Source organism: Belonocnema kinseyi, chromosome 9 (genome assembly GCF_010883055.1).
Source record: "Belonocnema kinseyi isolate 2016_QV_RU_SX_M_011 chromosome 9, B_treatae_v1, whole genome shotgun sequence".
Taxonomy (NCBI): Eukaryota; Metazoa; Arthropoda; class Insecta; order Hymenoptera; family Cynipidae; genus Belonocnema; species Belonocnema kinseyi.
Genome location: NC_046665.1, coordinates 73191587 through 73210265, shown reverse-complemented (window position 1 = coordinate 73210265; position 18679 = coordinate 73191587). Strand labels below are relative to the sequence as shown.

At 31.9% G+C, this 18679-nt stretch overlaps 1 protein-coding gene across 2 annotated transcripts in view; it reads left to right on the top strand.

The window, feature by feature from the left end:
* The first annotated feature begins 10314 nt into the window (after positions 1–10314).
* The window catches only part of LOC117180843, a 291065-nt gene continuing 282700 nt past the window's right edge, over positions 10315–18679 (top strand). The window contains exons 1-2 of one of the 2 annotated variants that reach the window (XM_033373373.1): positions 10315–10604; positions 10730–10862. The gene's annotated coding sequence lies outside the window, so the exon portion shown is untranslated. Of the gene's footprint in view, positions 10863–18679 lie in introns of both variants that reach the window. The other variant, XM_033373372.1, reaches the window with a different exon arrangement.

Below are 18679 nucleotides of genomic sequence, written 5' to 3'. Positions count from 1 at the left end.
TAGATCAGAAAATGACTATATTTCATTACAAAGAAAATTTAGAGTATAGAAATGCATACAAAAACTGGGATCTTATTGAGATATTTTTGCTACAATTTAATTCAAAAATACATAGTGCAAGAAATTAATATCCGAAATTAAAGCACGAAGAAACTCATAATTGAGCGAGAAGCGTCAGAGCCGACGGACGCGCTCTAACTTTCTATCGAAGCAAGCCGCGCGCACATTCCCGGTCATTTCCCGGGTTTCCCAATCGAGTTTTTTAATTTTCCCGGTCAATTAAAAGTAAAATATTCGTCTTTGCCTCAAAATTCAAAAATCTATTTTAATTCATGACGTTCATCCCAAACATCCTTTTACACAATAAAGCCAAAAATTGCAAAATTAATGATTTTTAAAATGAAATTATGAATCTTCAAAAGGAATGGTGGAATTTTAAACCAAAAATATGAATTTTCAACTTAAATGATGAATATTTAACTGGAATACTCGGATTTTCAACCAAAAAATGAATTTGTAAACAATACAATTAATTTTTAAAGAAAAAGATTAATTTTCTACCAAAAAAAAGACAATTTTTAACGAAATACTTGAATTTGCGATGAATGAAGAAAAATATTCAACCAAATATAGTTGAATTTTAAACCAAAAAAGGTGAGTTTTCAACTAAAATAATGAAACTTTAGATTACATAGTTGAATTTTCCAGCAAAAATATTAATTTTTATTAAAAAAGATAAATAGTTAACCAAAAATGAAGCAATTAAGATTTAGCTTAAAAAAATAAATTTTCAACCAAAAAAGACCTACCAAAGATGAACAAATTGTTTAATTTTTATATAAAATTATCAATTAAAATTATAAATCTTTAAACAAAATACCCTGTTCAAGTCAGGATAAATGTCAAGTAAGCGAATAAAACTCGATAAATCTATTTGTTTAAAAAATTGAGAAAATGGTTGTTTCTGTGTGTTTGGAATATTATAAATTCGATTATCAAACTTGCAACTAAAAACCAAGGGAGCAAAACATTGCAAAAGGTTTCTCTCGTAACAGAAAAAAACTTCTTTCTCTAATAAAGCATAGATAAAAATGTACAAAGTCAGATCCACGGAACGTTACATTCTTTCAATAATATGATAAGCTCTCTTTTTAAATTAATTAATTCTAGGTCAAACCAAGTGCATTAAATGATAGCTGCACGTCAACAAATAAGTTTATTAATATTAAGTATCCTAAAGTAAATTCCTAATTTCTTATTGTAATAAAAACTCTTGAGATGCATGAGAACAACTCCTAACTAATGTCAAAAAAATAAGTACTCGTGAACCATAATAAATTATAATTTAAATAAACGATTAAAATCTGAGAAATCTAAGACACATGAACTGTAAATGCGTAAATAAATCCGTAAAGTTATAAACAGAAGTAAAAAAATGTATTTAAAAGAAATAATAATAAAGTCCTGCGACAGTAGATAAATTAGAAATCACTTTTCTAAATTGAGCACAATTATTTAAAGAATGAAAACTTGAATTTTACTGCTATCAGAAGTAAATTTCCGGCTTTTAATTAAATTACCGGTCACTTCCCGGTTTCCCGCTTAAGCCGCCACCCTGGAATTTGTCCGTGAAGCGTCAGATTTTTATTTAAAAAAATGTGAAAACAATGACAAAATTGGCGCCGCTGTAGCGCGTGTACTGTGTATTAAACACATTCGCTTATATGAAGCTCAGAAGCGAAGACGCCAAGAATTTTTGGATGAAACTTTGGTCGACAATGCGGCATTCACGTTTTACACCCATACGTGTAACAAACATTTTTAATGACGGGCATACTATCACAACTCACGGCCTAAACATCAGATCAGATTCCGAAGGGATACATACGTGAAGGAAGGCAGTACTGCGGATACCGCTCAAAATAACTACCGGTGTGGCTGACCCCTTATGTGTCTGCATATCGAATCGGAATACGCGAATCTAGAACTTTATAGCGCGACGATGTTCTTCTTGCGGTGCAAATTTTCATGTAACCTGAAATAAACTTGCTTCATTACGACTCCAACATTTTATGTATCAATTTATAAATAACTCTTTCAAAATATCGAGAAAATGTATCCAGCTGTTGAAAGGAATGCACTTAGCTTTTTCTTCAATACTACTTTAAACACATTGGTCTTTAAATAGTTTATAGAATAACTATTCTTGGCATATAGGTGAAAAGATACAACGTATGCTATTTTAAGGAAAATAAAATGATAAATCCATAATTATTATTAGTCATTTCAAATTATGTATAAATAAAGATCACAATACACTTAAAAATACCGTAGATAACGGTAAAATAATACATAAATAAATAATGCTCAAAAAGTGGGACGATGGTCGTGGGGGCTAAAGCGTAGTCTTTGGACCCACTCCCTTCGGCTTGCGGGTTCGATTCCCGCCTCGCACTCTGGAAGAGTCTCGGTGGCCCATGCGGTGAACACTAGCCTAGCAAGGGAGTTGTTCATCTCCGGAGAGTCGTGGGACCGGTACCTCTAGAGAAAAAGGTTTTCTCTAAGTACTTAAGGCTGTTGCTCTTGGTGGTTCGGAACCCACCTTAAACTGTAGGTCCCCCTTCCACCACCAAGTAAGTGTGTGGAGGGTGTGTAAAGGAATAGAGAAGGTGTAAGAAAAATGTAAACCCTTAGGGGACACATTAGAAGCTTCCATCTCAAATAATGCTCAAAAAATAAAAGACCATCAAGATGTCAAGCACTGTGCTCTGTTACAATAAACAACCTTACAACTTACGGTCCTGTTATATTACAAATTAAAACCAAAGTTTTCATCATAGAAACAATGTAGATTTTTTCTTAATTTTCTATGTATATTTTTAAGTTTTAACCAAGAATGGTCATCGAAATTTCGTCAAAAGATCAATTTACGCGTGTCCAAGACGCTAAAAGCATAGAATTTGAGACCTGAGAGCAAAGTGGCATAATATGAAGAAATTCTTGTTCATATAAACAGAATACGCAAATTTTGTTGAAACTTCATAAATCGATACGAGCAGGGCATGAAAGTTTCAATAATAGGTCGATCTCTACGTCTCAAGGACGCGAACAAATACACTACATATTGTATTATCATATTTTCAATATAAAAAATTACATATAAACAGGGTACATTTTGTTTAAATCTCCAAAAAAAGTACTTCTAGATGGTCAGTAGCTACAATTCTTCCAAATATCGATAAAAAGTTACAAACACAGACACAAATGGACATTTGAAAAAAATTGTATTTTTATACTTATGGGGTCGAATTATATCAAAATATGTCAAAAAATTAGATTTGAAAGTTAAGTTGATTTCAAACCATGGAACAAAATGTTTTTTTGACTCAAGCAAATTCTTTCTTTGATGTGGGGTTAACCAATATTTGATTGCAGTTCCGTCTCGGCCGTTGTCGGAAAAAGTTGTATTTCGAGCGTAAGGTACGCGTGTTTACATTTGAAGGCGAATTAAAATTACGTGATCGAAATTGTGGATAAATAGTGTCTTCTTATAAAGTGCAAGTGAATACTTTGTGGAGAGTTGCACTCAGGTACAGCCTCCAGAGCAAGATAAATAACAACCCAAATGAATCCCAAAGTGCATCTGCACCAAATAATCCCAAAGAAGTCAAAAAACCACCTCTTACACACGGTTATGTAGCAGCTACAGTCAGAGATCAGTTCCCAAAAAAGGGCCGAGCTATAATTATCGAATCCATATCAAATATCCCTATTGATGAATATACCCGGGAAGTCGGAAACCTGTTTACACCAAGTAATATTAGATTTATTTCGAAAGTCTCAGGTAATAGAGTTTGCATGTACTTAGATAGTAAACAAACAGTAGACGACCTTACCAGAAAACATACAAGTATTGTGATAAAAGATAACACCCTGGAACTTAGACCTTTACTAATGAAATTCAAACGTCTGATCCTATCTAACGTGTGCCCAGTAATTACGCACTATGTTCTTACTGACACTCTTGCAAAATTAAATATTAGAACAAACTCCTCTATGAGTTTTATGAGAGCTGGGATGTCCAATCTCGGTTATGCTCATATCCTCAGCTTCAGAAGAAAAATCTATATCCACCCTGAAGATGAATTAAAAGTATCAGAATCTCTTCAAATCAACTTCGAACAAACTTCGTACTGGATGTACTCTTCGACAGATACAATAAAGTGCTTTATGTGCAAACAAGTTGGTCACATGGCCAAACAATGTCAAAGCAAACAAGAAAAAACTGCAACTACACCCACGAATATAAAATCAAGTACTTCCAAAGAGTCAGCACTGGAAGTTGATAAACAAACAGAAATTTCCGGAATAGTCGACTTTCCTGAACTTCCCCAACCAAAAGTTAACTTCAAGGACAACCTTAACACTGGACACAAACGATTACATTCCGATACAGCTTCTACATTATCCATTGTCACTGCCAACAAATCACCCAACGACATGGACCAAAAGATCTCTAATTATAAGGCAGAATAGATTGAAGCAAATAAAAAGTCATTGTGCATACTTTTTTCAAGAGGAACATCCCAACCTAGGAATCCTGTCCTCTACCTCAACAATCAAGAACTAATGGTTACAAACACCATAAAAATTCTTGGAATAATTTACGACAAACATTTTACATGGAAACCCTTCATTAAAACACTCAAGGACGACTGCAAAAATAGACTAAATATTATAAAAACTTTAGGGGAAAAAACTGGGGAGCTGATAAAAAACTCCCCGTTAGTACATACAACGCAATAGTGAGATCCAAATGAGACTATGGTTTAGTAGTTTACATTTTTGCCAGATCTATCGTCTTAAGTAAACTATCCCAAATTCATAACACAGGACTTAGATTGGCTTTGGGAGCTTTCTGTTTCAGTCCTATAAGTAGTATTCTCAGCGAATCAGGTTAACCTCCCTTGGATACTGGAAGAAAAAAACTAAGCTTGGTTTTTGCCGTAAAATTAGCTTCTACGCCAGAAAATCCTGTATATGATGTCACCTTTAAAGGAAACCATCAAGAGAAATATGAGCAAGGCCCTAACTACCCACGGCCCTTCTACGTTAGAATAGAAGAAGAATTAAAACATGCTAATCTAAAATTACAAAAAATTGCCCAAAGAAGACCTCATGTATATACTCCTTGGGAGTTGCGTGAGCTCAAAATAAACTTGGATCTACAGAAATTACCAAACAGTCAAACCAATCCTACTGAATACAGAGCTGCCTTCGCAAACATCACTCTGAATCTAGCCACTTATTTATCTATCTATACGAATGGGTCAAAGTCGATCACAGGAACCGGGTGTAGTGTAGTCACTCTTAAAACAAATCTACAGTTCAAACTACGTGATACCTTCCCAATATTTCGATGTGAAATCTACGCTATACTGAAAGCTCTGGAATACAATGAAAAGTCAAACCAAACCAAATTTATCATTTTCTCTGACTCTCTTAGTGGCATCAAGGCTATTCAAAATTACATAAAATTCGATCACATTACTCAAGCAATTCAAGAATTACTTTCAAAATTACACTACCTGGGAAAAGAAGTAACTCTTTTCTGGATTCCATCACAAATAGGAATTAAAGGAAATGAGGAAACAGATAAACCATCGAAGTCAGCCTGTACTCTTTTCGAACTTGATGAATTCGCAGAAATTGAACTGCGAGACTTACGCAAATCAATCAGTGAAACTACCATCGAGATTTGGAATAAGGTATGGAAAACACCTCCTACGACAAAACTTCATGAGACAAAAAGTCACGTCCTTGAAAACAGCAACATCCTGCTAGAAAACCGAAAGAACCAAGTAACGTTAACCAGGCTTAGAATTGGACACACCCATTTATTCCACTACAATCTGATTCCAAAATTAGACCCAACTAAATGTGAAGATTGTGAAGTAATTCTCTCCGTGAAACATCTTCTAATTGAATGTCGAAAATACCTTAACTTGAGAAGAACACATCGGCTACCTAATGAAGTGAAGAAGATGCTCAACACCCAGCAACGTTTCAGAACCTTTTAAATTTTCTTCAAGAAATAAATCTCAAGGAACAAATTTAGTTGTGTGATTACCAGTGTTAACAAGGACAAATAATTATATTTATAAACATACAGGAATAATGGAAACAATTGTCACTCAAAGTCGTCGCTAATGACCATGTAGTTGATGCGATGTTAAACATCTAAATAAAAAAATATATAAAAATATTTGATTGATTTAAATAAATATTTGTTTGGTTCAAACAAATATTTTTCTGACTTTATATTGATGAAGTTAATAATGATAAAGAAGAGTTGCTTAAGTCATAAGTAAGTATTGAAATAAGAACTTTCACACTTATCAAAAAGACATTATATACTTTGAATGATACTTTGTATAGAATTAGGCAGTAGTCGTCCGATAACCGTGATAACAGTATCAGTTTTACTGACCAGAAGTGAAACGCACTTTAATGTGGCTTTTTTAATAAAAAATAAACATTAGCAGGCTCCGTTACGTCTAAGTTTTTAAAATCGAGAAATTTCAGAAATAAGATTTTTTATTTTTACACACATTTTTTTGTTTTTCGCATTTCTTTTAAACAAGACATTCTGCTAATTTAACTTTAATTAAGTTGACTTTAATGTACTTAATTATTTCTTATGTTAAAAATTCAAGAGATTATTTTATGTTATTTTTTTTTGCTGAATGTAATTATTTAACATTCAGACAAATGTGGCTGTTAAATTTCCACCTTAAAGGTAAAAAATATTGTAGGACCAAGTCCAATCGTGACAAATATTTATATTACAAGAAATTCTACTAACTCAATAGAATAGTCTCTTCACTGCGTGGAAAACAATCTTTATTGACACTTAAAAAACAATTCTTGTAATTAATTTTTAGAAGTTTGCTTGTAAATGTTTTAAAAAGTAGAAAGATAAAAGAAACTATAGTAGGAAATTAACCTTCCAAATATAGACTTATTATAACACCCCTGGTGTTCAGCTACCCTTTTAATTTTTGAAAAATATTTGTATGGCGAATTTCAGTGCATTTTTTTTAATGCTTCGAAAAAAAACTTAGTAACTTTATTTTACTCTCTTTCTGCTGTTACCCTTTTTACCCAGTTTTGAAAAATTTCCTCTTTTCCTCTCTGCTTTCCAGAAACTTGACCAATAAGAAAATTCAACTATTTTTTGTCGAAAGTTGATTTTCTTAAATTAAGAAGCCTTCTATTATATAGCTATGGTTTTGCTAAAAAAATTTTAATATTTGGTTAAAGATTGAACTATATGTTGAAATTTCGTCTTTTTCAACTGAAAAAGAAAGTACATTAATACCAGCCCCATGCATCGCCCCCATTTTTTTTGCTATACGGAGGAGAATTGTCGGTTAAACTAATCCAATAGATGGCGCCACAAGAAGTAGGTCTGTCTTTTTCATTGAATTGCATTAAGCAAAATCAAAAATAATTAAAAACTTGATGCTGTTTGCAAATAAACAAAAAAAATAGATGAAAAAATAAATCTAACTATTAATAATTATTTAAAAAAAGAAAAAGTCATGAAAATATGTAGTTTAATATGGATAAAATTTAATTTTGAGATACATTATGAAAGCAGTTCGAACTTTAAATTTTTGTGATTTATTTTGCTCATATTATTGATTTTATTGATTTTATTATTTGTTACAGTTAAACAAAATTATTTTTTGTTAAAATTATTAATGTAGCTAATCAAAAATTAATAATATTAAAGACCTCAATGAGAAAAATATTAAAAACATATACATGATCAGAAGAATTAATAAAAAATATGTGACGTATATTCTATATTGAGGAAATAATTTGGTAAAAAGTTAATGAAAAAACTAATAAATGTGAAAGTGGATTTAATATTATTTAATATAATGTATATATTTATTTAAATTAAATCGAATACCATACATACATTTATAAAGTGCAATCATTTATTTGTTGCTTAATCTTGAAAGCTTTTTTCTCGCTGCATTCAACCCCTAATAATTTTATTTAAAAAATTTTATTTAAAGGATATTTTGAATTAAATAGTTAATTATATTATTGCAAACCTCATTTCTAAAATGAACACACTATAAACTATTAAACTCTACAATCAAACGTACCGTATTCATGACGGAGTGTAGGAGGAAATTCACTTTTTTCGTTCAGCTTGACGCTCCGAACTTTTGTCTTCTCTATTTGTTTTTTAATAATAATATTAATAATAATAAATATATTCTATCTAACGTGATAGAAGTGGGGATATCGAAGAGGAGTCTAGAGCAATTGCGAATCGCCGCAAAAAAGGAAGACACGTATAGAGAGAAAAACCATAAATTATTGCTCGATCATAAGAAAACGTGAAATATACTTCAGTAAGTCATACGAAGCGTCTCGAACACACGAATAAGTATAATAGATATAAAACTTTATTTTGAATGTTAAAACATTTTTCCGAAAAAAATTGTAAGAGTTTTCTTTAAATTTCTAGACGCAAAAAAACCTTCTTATTTGCTGATATAGCTTAAAATTGTACCAGATCTGGAATTCAGAGTTACAATTCGTCCAAATTGCACACAAACACACTTTCCTTTCAAAATTACACTACATTGCATTACAAACCTTCCTCTATGAGGCAGAATTTTTTTAAATAATTTGTAAATATCCACAACAAAAAATAATATTCTTAACATTCGTTAATTATGTCATTAATTTCAGAAAATTCTAACTTTTTACGATTTGATGGAAAACAAAATTTTATGAATATAAATTTTGTAAGCAATTGATATTCATCATCTGTATCATTTATCCCGAAAAATAATATCTTTTTACGATTTACTGGGGGAAAATATTAAATTAGCAAACAATAATTGTTTCAGAAAATAAAAATTAGTTACCAAATACTTGCGAACTTCTCACTTATCGAATAAAAAAGATTAATGTAAAAAAAAATGTAATACAGCCTTTAGCATGAAATTTTACATAAAATATTTATCCTTAAGAGGTGACTAAACCTTAATTCACAAAAAGTTAGTCACAAGTACTTTTTTCCATTTTTCCAGAAATCACAAAGAGAAAAAGATATCGCACAATGATATCGCAAAACCTTTATATTGAAATAAAGCGCAATGTGATAATCTACAAGCAGGTTCCGGAGCTTTGTACGATATTATAATGCACTAAAATCGCTATCTACTGCTAGAACCTTCGTGTATATAATATAATAGAATAATAATATAATGTAAAATCTTTCAATGTACGATATCACGAGTTTACGCTATTGTAATGCGATAATTACGATATATAGCGCAGGAATTACGGTATATATTGCAATTCATGCGATATCGTTTTCTCCGTGCAGGGGATCGATCAACAAAAATCAAATCAAATTCGTCGATTTTAATTTTGTGTAACCTCGTGTTACCTCTTGTAATATTTTGAAATCCAATGTAATCCATTATGTAATTCCATATAAAATATCATGTAATTTTGTGTAATCTGATGTAAGATTGTGTAATCACATGTCATATTATGTAACCCTGTATTCTTGTAATTACTTCGATCAACTTTAGGTGATTTCAATTGATTTCTATTAACATCAACTTACATCAAGTTACATCAATTTACTGCAGTCTTTTCTGATAACTCCAACTGATTTCTAATGAAATCAGATGTCTTTCAATTATTCATCTCCAGACTGCAGTAATTCCAATGATTTTACCGGACGTCATGTTACTCATAATGAACTCAATTCACAGTCGATGAATGAAAATGCTTTCAAATTATGTGCATCTGCCTTTACCTAACTTTATGCGACTTTAAATAATGTCATATTGCTTTAGGTGACTCGAACCGACTTCAACTTACTTTAGCAACCTAAATTAATTTCAAGTGATTCCCGAGGTGATACCAGGACTTCAGGTGACTTAAGGAATTTGACTTTTAAAAAACGTACGAAAAGAATCTCGATATGAAGCCTCGGAAAGGGTGGGCGAGTTCTAAGGGGTAAAGAGGGGGAAGGTTATCGCATATCTCGTCGGCTGGTAGCGGAGTCGCTTCGCTCGCGTCAGCGATCGACTTCCCACACAGACTGTACAGTAAACGGGCAAATTGTGGTTACAATGTTGCACAGACCTGTACAGTCCGCCTCAAAAGTCAGCAGAACACTAAATTTCAAGACGGCCTAGGCGGAATCCAGTTTGTTGCTCGCGACTCGTGCTTGCTGGTGCACGAGGTTAGTTTTGCATGGGACAGTGTACGATGCACGTGCATTACCTATTGCATTTTGCGCGCAAACACACGATAATTCGCGAACCTTCCACCGATATTTAGCACCTAAAGCCTTAACTAGGACAACCTATTTCAAGGCCTCCTTGATCTCAATTTCCACCCGGACCGAATCGCTCAATTTCACCGATAAATTTCAATTCAATCAATAACTTATCAATCATGAAATATTTAACCAATTATGAAATACGTTTTCGAAACAGGAGGCTTCTTTATTTAATGGACTCAATTTTCAATTAAGGATTTTCTGGTGAAATGTCAGTATTTTTTTTCTTCAGAAATCTACGGATTTCTAACATCGATAGTGGAAAATGGAAAAAAATATCTCTAAACCATTTTCCAAAACAGTAACGTTTATTATACCTAATGTAATTAATTTCAGTCATCTGATATTACGAAAACAGTGGGTGACGTGCTTTCATAAAAAGTGTATGAAAAGAGTGCAAATTTTATGGACCACTGAGATTGAAGCTGTCACTAATTGAACCAGTCTGAAACTGAAACTGGATAAAAAGGTTAGTTAGTGTTTTAATCGTGTCCAAGAAGTGAAATATCAAGTCTAGTCTAATAATTAAGAATACCAAACTGTATTATATGAACTTTCATAACAATGATTACCGAATCTATAACTATACCTCAGGCTAATTTTGTTTCAACGAATTTAAAAGGTTAATCTAGCAGCATCATTATCAATCGTAACAGATGTGGATATGAAATTTAATATTGAGCATTGTTCCAATAGTGCTCATCATCATTTGCAGAATTAGCATACCAAAAGATATACTTTAATCAGAATGCATTTCTAATTAGTTATTTTCTACCTATTTCAAGTAGCAGATAAATATTTCTAGACTGTTGTAAAAAGTGTGTCCGAAATAGATCAATCTGATAATATCCAAAAAAACTTCATTATTTAGTTTAAAAATAAGAAGTATATTTTTAAAATGTGGGGAAGTAGAAAGTTTACATATAGGGTTTTGTTGTGGTGTAACAGGATCCAAACCTTTTTAGAGAAGAAAATTTCAACATGAATTAATTTAAATAATTCAGTATCATAACAGGCTCAATGGTTTTCGGTTACTTTGGCTCTGGATCTCATCTTTCGAGTTTAAAAAAACTATAAGAAATTGACATGCCGGAAGAATTGCATTTATAATGTGATAAAAAAATTCCGTTCTTGCGGTTTCAATCTGAGTGGAAACATGCGAATAATTTCGAATTAATATAAAAGCGATTATTGTGGCTAAAGTCCTTCTCCCCATGACAAACATTGTAATGGAAATCATTATCTACTGAGAGCAAGACGCTTACCTTAATATGTACTATATTTATTGTATTTATTTATAAAAACAGCGGAAGTTCCATCACCCGTAGAGAAAATTAATCTCCACTATCTAATCATCGCAAATAATTACCATGGCTCTACTTAAATCTTCTTTGGAAACAGAGAGATTACTGAAATGTGTGAAGAAGTTATGAGACAGGGCTAAACCCGGCCGGAAAAATACAGAAAAATTGGATAATCCGGAAAAATGACGTTTTTACATGGGAAATAGTAACGATGGACTATGAAAAGTGTCATGATTTACACTTTTCCAATAATAATCTCTTTCGAACTGATAAAAAGTGATATTTGCACTTCCGGATGCACTTTACACAATATACTTTCATATTTTACGAAGTAATGAAATCTCAATTAAGCAAAACTCCCTTGAGATTATAAAAATAAAAAATGATGTGATCTCATTTTGAAAATTAATTAATCTGAATTATTGTCAAAATTGATAACACTAACTGTAAATTATCAGAAGCCTTAACGAAAGAAAAAAATATAGCATTGATTACTCTCGACAAAAACGCTCTTGACAAAAATTCGAAGTGAGCTGATTTCTATTTAGAGATAACCTTGCAGCACAAAATTGCAGATCCTCAATTGTTTCCCACATTTCCAGTATAATTTGTGGTCTTGACATTAAATGTATGTACATTGTACAATAGTAAATTTTATAACCTATTTGCTTTGCTTATGAACAAAGTATTACTCGTCCAGTCAGAATTCTTTTAGCCTTATCGGATAACTACCATTTGGATTTTCCAGCCCAGTGGCCAAAAATTTTAAAATACATCATCAAGGATAGTCCTCAAAAACGTCTAATGTGTCAAATACGTTCTAGAAACATCTTTGTGACATTGTGCTTTTTTATAAAATCATTTGTCCTAACATATTACTTTTTTTGGAGCCTTATAATTACTCCTCTTATTCTTTCCCCTGAGATATTTCCTAAAGAGTATGCAATTATATAACGTATAAAACCATATTTCTCTTTTGAGTGGCACGATTAATACGAGCCATAATCGAGATTCGTCGCGAGCGACTGATAACGTGTTTGTGTGTGCACTGTACACAATATATCAGAGGCCGCAGTTAATATGTTACATTTTTGTATAAAATGTTTTAATTTATGAAGATAGGATGGCAGACGGAAGCCAAGTCATGCTCTTTGACACTGACGATCTCTACCAGTTTTTGTTTGCTTATCGGGTGCCATCTTAGTAACCTCGAAGTAGCTTTTGTTATCTGTTTGTTGCCAAGTATATTTCTTCTTCTATTGATTATTGGCTGTTTCAGGAGCGTAATTATCGAGGACAGCTTACTTTTCAGTCGAACAGATAAAGCATTTCTTTATTACTTTTAAATACACATTGTAAAGTCTTATGGGTGAAAAATAGTTCAGGCAAATAAAATTGAATCTAAAATTAACGGAACGGAATTATAAATAGCTATTCAAGCCAATGAAACGTGCCGCTGAATTATTGAAAGTTTCATGAAACAATGCAACGTTTCATTAGACCAAGCTTTCAGAAACGTTAGAAATATTTGAAAACTATTACATTTAATTTTAATCGTATTGAATTCCTAATAACAAAACAGATTACTTTTTAACCCAATATTATAACATTCAACCCAAAAAAATCGACTATCATGCAAAATTTCATTTTCTATCAAAAATACGAACATTAAAATATTGGACACTTGAATGAAATTTATCTCGTAGCTAAGAAGTTTAATTTTTAACCAAAAAAGTACAAATTCGCCACGAAAAAAAGTAATAGTTGATATTTATACAAAAAAATTATTTTATTTTAAATCAAAACCAGTTTAATTCAACCAATTAAAGCGAATTTTCAGAAAAATAGTTTAATCCTTGAACAAAACCGATTATTTTTCAAATCTGTAGATTTGACTCAGTTAACATTTTTACCCATTTCAATCAGTGACTAAAATATATCTAGAAATAAATTATTTTTACTGATAAATTAGTAGGTTTTTTTAATTTCGCAATAAAAAATAGCTGATAGCTAACATTCAGTTAGTAATTGAATTAGACAAAATTACTGTTTTAAATTTATAGGGAATCAAACAGTAGCATTTTTAAACAATGAAGTGGAACATTTTACCAAAAAGGCGAATATTAAACAAAATTGTCAAATTTCAACCAAAAGCGATTTTTCAGTCAAAAAATAACAAAAGATTCAAGCAAATTGTTGAAATTTCAAGCCATTAAGATGGATTTGATATAAAAAAGTCGAATTTTCTACCCTAAAATACGAATTTTTAACAAAAATGTTAATACAATTTTTAACCAAATAAGTAAATTTTCAACTAAAAAGAGGAATTATTAACCAAGAAGATTAATATTGTATCATAAAAGGCAAATTTTCAAGAAACAAGTTTCATTTTCGACCAATGAGATACATTTTTAAATTATATAATGAATCTTTGACCGGAATAGTGAAACTTATAGTTTAAAAAAATTAGTTTCTTACAAAAAAAAACAATTTTTAATTAAATAATTACATTTTCCGCCAAAGAGATAAAATTTCAACTTGTATGGTAAATCCTCAACTGGAATAATTCAATTTTCAGTTTAAAAAAAAAGGATTTTAACAAAATATTTATATTTTAACCAATTAAACAACAAAAAATAGTTTTATGAGATTTAAGCGATTGTCTATTAATCTTGGATAGAGTTGTGTGTGACTAGTCTTATAAAATTCTAGTGACTTTTTATTAAATAGTGTTCACTTCCTCCTATTATTTATTCAAAGTCGCAGTAAATGTATAAGAGTGTCGTTTAAACTATATAGGACTAGTGACTTAAGAATCACTCTATATCCAAGATTCATAGAGAGTCACTCAAATTTCAAGCAACTATTTTTTTCGTGTAGTTGAATCTTAAAAAAAGTTAAATTCTTAACAGAAAATGTAACAGTTGATATTTCAATAAATAAATATTTTTATTTCAAATAAAAAGCCGTTTAATTCAAAAAAATTAGATTTTTTTAACAAAATGGTACAGATGTAATCTTGTTCACCCGTTCTGAATTTCCATCATGAATAAGCTCGACGTAATGGAAACTGATCAACCGAGCACGATGTGAAGGATATCGGGTTTCCTCGACTGCCCGAACCGAAAAATGCCGAAGACCAACTTTATGAAAAATTGAATATACATCTCTACCACGGATATTCAAGACCTGACTAATCTTTTAGTCGTGATTTAACATGAATTGTAACCCTTCTCATTTATTTATAAACGCACGATTTCAGTCACTTTTTGAAAGTGCAACAAGTGCAGTAAAGAACAAGTCGCAAATAAAACAAGTCAAGTTTAATCCGGAGCAAATACTAAATAATAATAATAATAATAATAATAATAATTAAACAATTACGAAGTTGGATGAACGATCTTAATTCTGATAAGCCGCCACATTTTATTCAACTTATAACTGAGCGGTTGTGTCCAATTCAGAAAATGCTAATGTGCTACCGCGGCAGAGAACCACTCAATGAATTCAAATGTAAGCAATATTTAATCTTTAAACTTCAAAGTTAACCTGGGTCAAAAAAAGTCACGTTAAATAAACGGGAGTTATTCAGAATTTTAAAAATAAACTGATTTTATCAAAGTTATAAGATATTTACAAAAAAAATATTGCTAATTTTTTTTTTAATTTGTTGGAATTAATATCTTATTTCAAAATTGCTCAATATTTGGTTAATTTCTCTTCTTTTTTTTATTTAATGAAAACTCAATTTAAAAGTAAAGAATTAAATGTGATATTGTCAACTGATCAATAAGGTAATATATAAATAAAAAAGAAGCATAAATTCAAAAAATGGAAGGTGCTCTCAAATAGATTTGTTGCTTTTGAAGAAAAAATTATGTAGTATAAATTTGAGTTAAACCCAAATTTCCTCATCAGCCTTACAGCTTTTAAAGCTTAATATCTTCGTTATTTTCGACATTTGTAGGTGCATGAATATTAGGGGGATTCATTTTATGGGGTAAACAAATCATTTCCTAATCTAAACACGAGCACGAGTCTAAGTTTTACGGAAAAAACTTAGGTTTTTTCGAAATACACCATTTAGCTGTAGCATATTATTATATAAAAGCATTCTTTTCAAAAAATATCTTGAAAACCGTAAAAGTAAAGATCTTTTCGAAAATTCGCTGTACCTCAGAAATTGAAATCCACATAAAAGGATCCGAAGTTTTTTTGTACAATGTTATATGTATGTATAATATTATAATATGTATAATATTCATTATTATTCCACATGTGGCCGCAAGGGGGCAGATGGTGTGGCTCGCGTCAGAACCACGTCGGATCGAGCTAGGTTAGACAAGGTTTTGTCAATTTTTTTGTTATGTCATGATATTGTTTTTCTTTCATAGAACTTGAAACTCCAAAAGAGAAAAGTAGATTGCGAGTTCGGAATCTCAGAATTGTTGGTGAGATTTCTTATATCCGCAATGAAGGCAAAATTAGGCTTCAATTCGCTAGAATTCCACATCACAATTCATTTTTAGCTTCTGAATTATGTGAACTAATAAACGTTTTCCAGCTGTTAGGAATTTTATATTTTGTTGCTGATATTGTGAAAATAGAGATTACCTTACACCAAATGTATGAATTTAGGGTTTTGCAACATTATAGGTTAAATGCTTTTTATATTTTCTGGAACATAACCTCACATTTTAGATCTCATTCCACGTGCCCCATGTGCATTAGTCAAACAAAAATTATTCCAAAAGAATATTAAGAAGATTCAGAAATATTTATAATTAAAATTCATTTGTTTTGTGTGTGTGTGTGTGTGTGTGTCTGTGTGTGTGTAATAGCTCTAAATTTGAATATTGTTTGTCAAAGCATAATAGTTTTCTTCGAAATGCAAACTCTTATCGATAAATTCAAGCAATACGAACAGATAATGTAATGTAGAATACTGAAAATGAGATATAATGTATAATGGTATATGATGTAGAATATTGAAAAAATATTAATATAAAAACTTTTGAAATTTTACTAATTATAGAACTAAGAAATTTATGGGGCTAGATCGGGCCCCCATTTTGGATACCCAGATCTGGGTCCTGTCAGGTAGGGCGTTTCATTTATGGTGTGGCGATAGACTGATTACCCTTTCAGCTCCACATTTTTCCCGATAGGGGCCCGACCGGTGCCCCACCAAAAGCGAAATCCCGGAACATGAAAATGAGATATTAGCAGCTCTTCACCTTAGGTTAAAATAAATGAATTTATAGAAAACTTTCAAGATAACCTTATGGAAACGTATAAATTCAAGTATTTGATATTTTGTATTTGGATATTCATTTTAATATTGCCTTCTTTATCCAGGTTTTATAATAAAAGTAAAATTGACAAAAAAATCAAATTAACAATAGGGACGTAAAGTTCAGATTTGAAAAATGTAATGCATAGTTTTTGGGTTTTTGTTTTGGCACCTACTATTGGGAAAAAATCTTCTGCTCAGAATTTTAGCTATAATTTAACAGATTTTTGGAATGCTCCAGATTTGAGCAATTGTGCAATTGCAATCACTGTCCAGGGCAACGTTTGGTAGTGATACACGTTCATTAGAAAGTTTTCATGGAATCTTCTCTCATAATGCAACCATATTCCGAAATTTTATCAGAAACAACCTTTTATGCACTAGCTATCTCGGTTGAAATCGATCGTACGAGTTACCAGGCTCAGAAAGGTCGATCGCAAAGATTGGATCTCGGGAGCACACCGCGCGAGGAATGAAAAAAATATGCGGGCACCGTGCACGCCACGCATCGAAACATTCTATGAACTCACACATACTTAGATTTACTTACCGCTCTGGCGGCATGTAAGTTACAAGCGCATGGACATGATATCACACTTAATACCTGTTTCTCAGAATTAAGATGTATATGGACAGGTAATTGCAACTCTGTATACTAATGTATGTATACCTGGCTTATTTCCATTAATGGATGAGCAAATTTGTATCCACTGGTTTAAACGCACATACATTTCTTATCTGAATTATATTATTCAAATAGTTTATCAACTTCCACTACTGATTTTTTATTGTTATGGCTGTTTGAAAAACTTGTTCTCGGGTGAACCCGGTTTTTCGACGTCGTAAGAAACTAACTAAAAACTAATTTGCCATTAAGCCATATACCTTTCAGGGTAAGCGCGGCTCACTCGGTCCTATCCGGGGATCAGAGAGTTTATAACGTGTACGATTCGTAATATTGGTCCGAACCAGGTCTCCAATCAATCTGTCTAGCAAGCACCCCAGGCAAAAAGCTTCACAAAGTCATTATGTAAAGCTCTCCAGTAGGGCCCATTAGTATCCAAGGTCTTTCGTTTTAGGTGTCATTCACTTCACTGACACTTTTGATTATGCTTTCCTTACCAAAAATTTCTCGTTTCATTATTCTGTCCTGACATACTTCTCTAGCTTCCTTTACGTCCATGCATTTCCTCAAGAAAGTACTTGCGTTTCTATGGCGTTTTATATCTTTTCCAATTATAGGATCTCATTTACACATCTCTATTAGTCTTTCCGCGGTCTGCCTCTGGGTACACTAACATTTATCTTGCCTCGATATAACTGTTTCATCAATCGTTCATCTTTCATTTTGTCAACCTGCTCAAAGCATCTGAAAAAATTTCCCTCACTCTCGTTAAAGGATGTCTCCTTTACAGCACATTCTTTAAAGAGTCTCTTGTTACTAATTTTGTCCATTAGCGTATTACTTGCCCACTGCGCAGGCATTGCATGCCAATCCACGTTGATTTTACTCTTATTCTTTTCTTGGTATGCCCAGCTCTCGCTACCGTACATAACAGTGGATGCATATATTAAGTGACAGTGAAACGCGGAGACTTTGTCGGATGTGGGGCTGTCGTTGGTGGGGAATAAACCCGAGAAAGTACCGCTTCAGATGAAAACACTTTTATTTGTTCACGCCTGATTGAC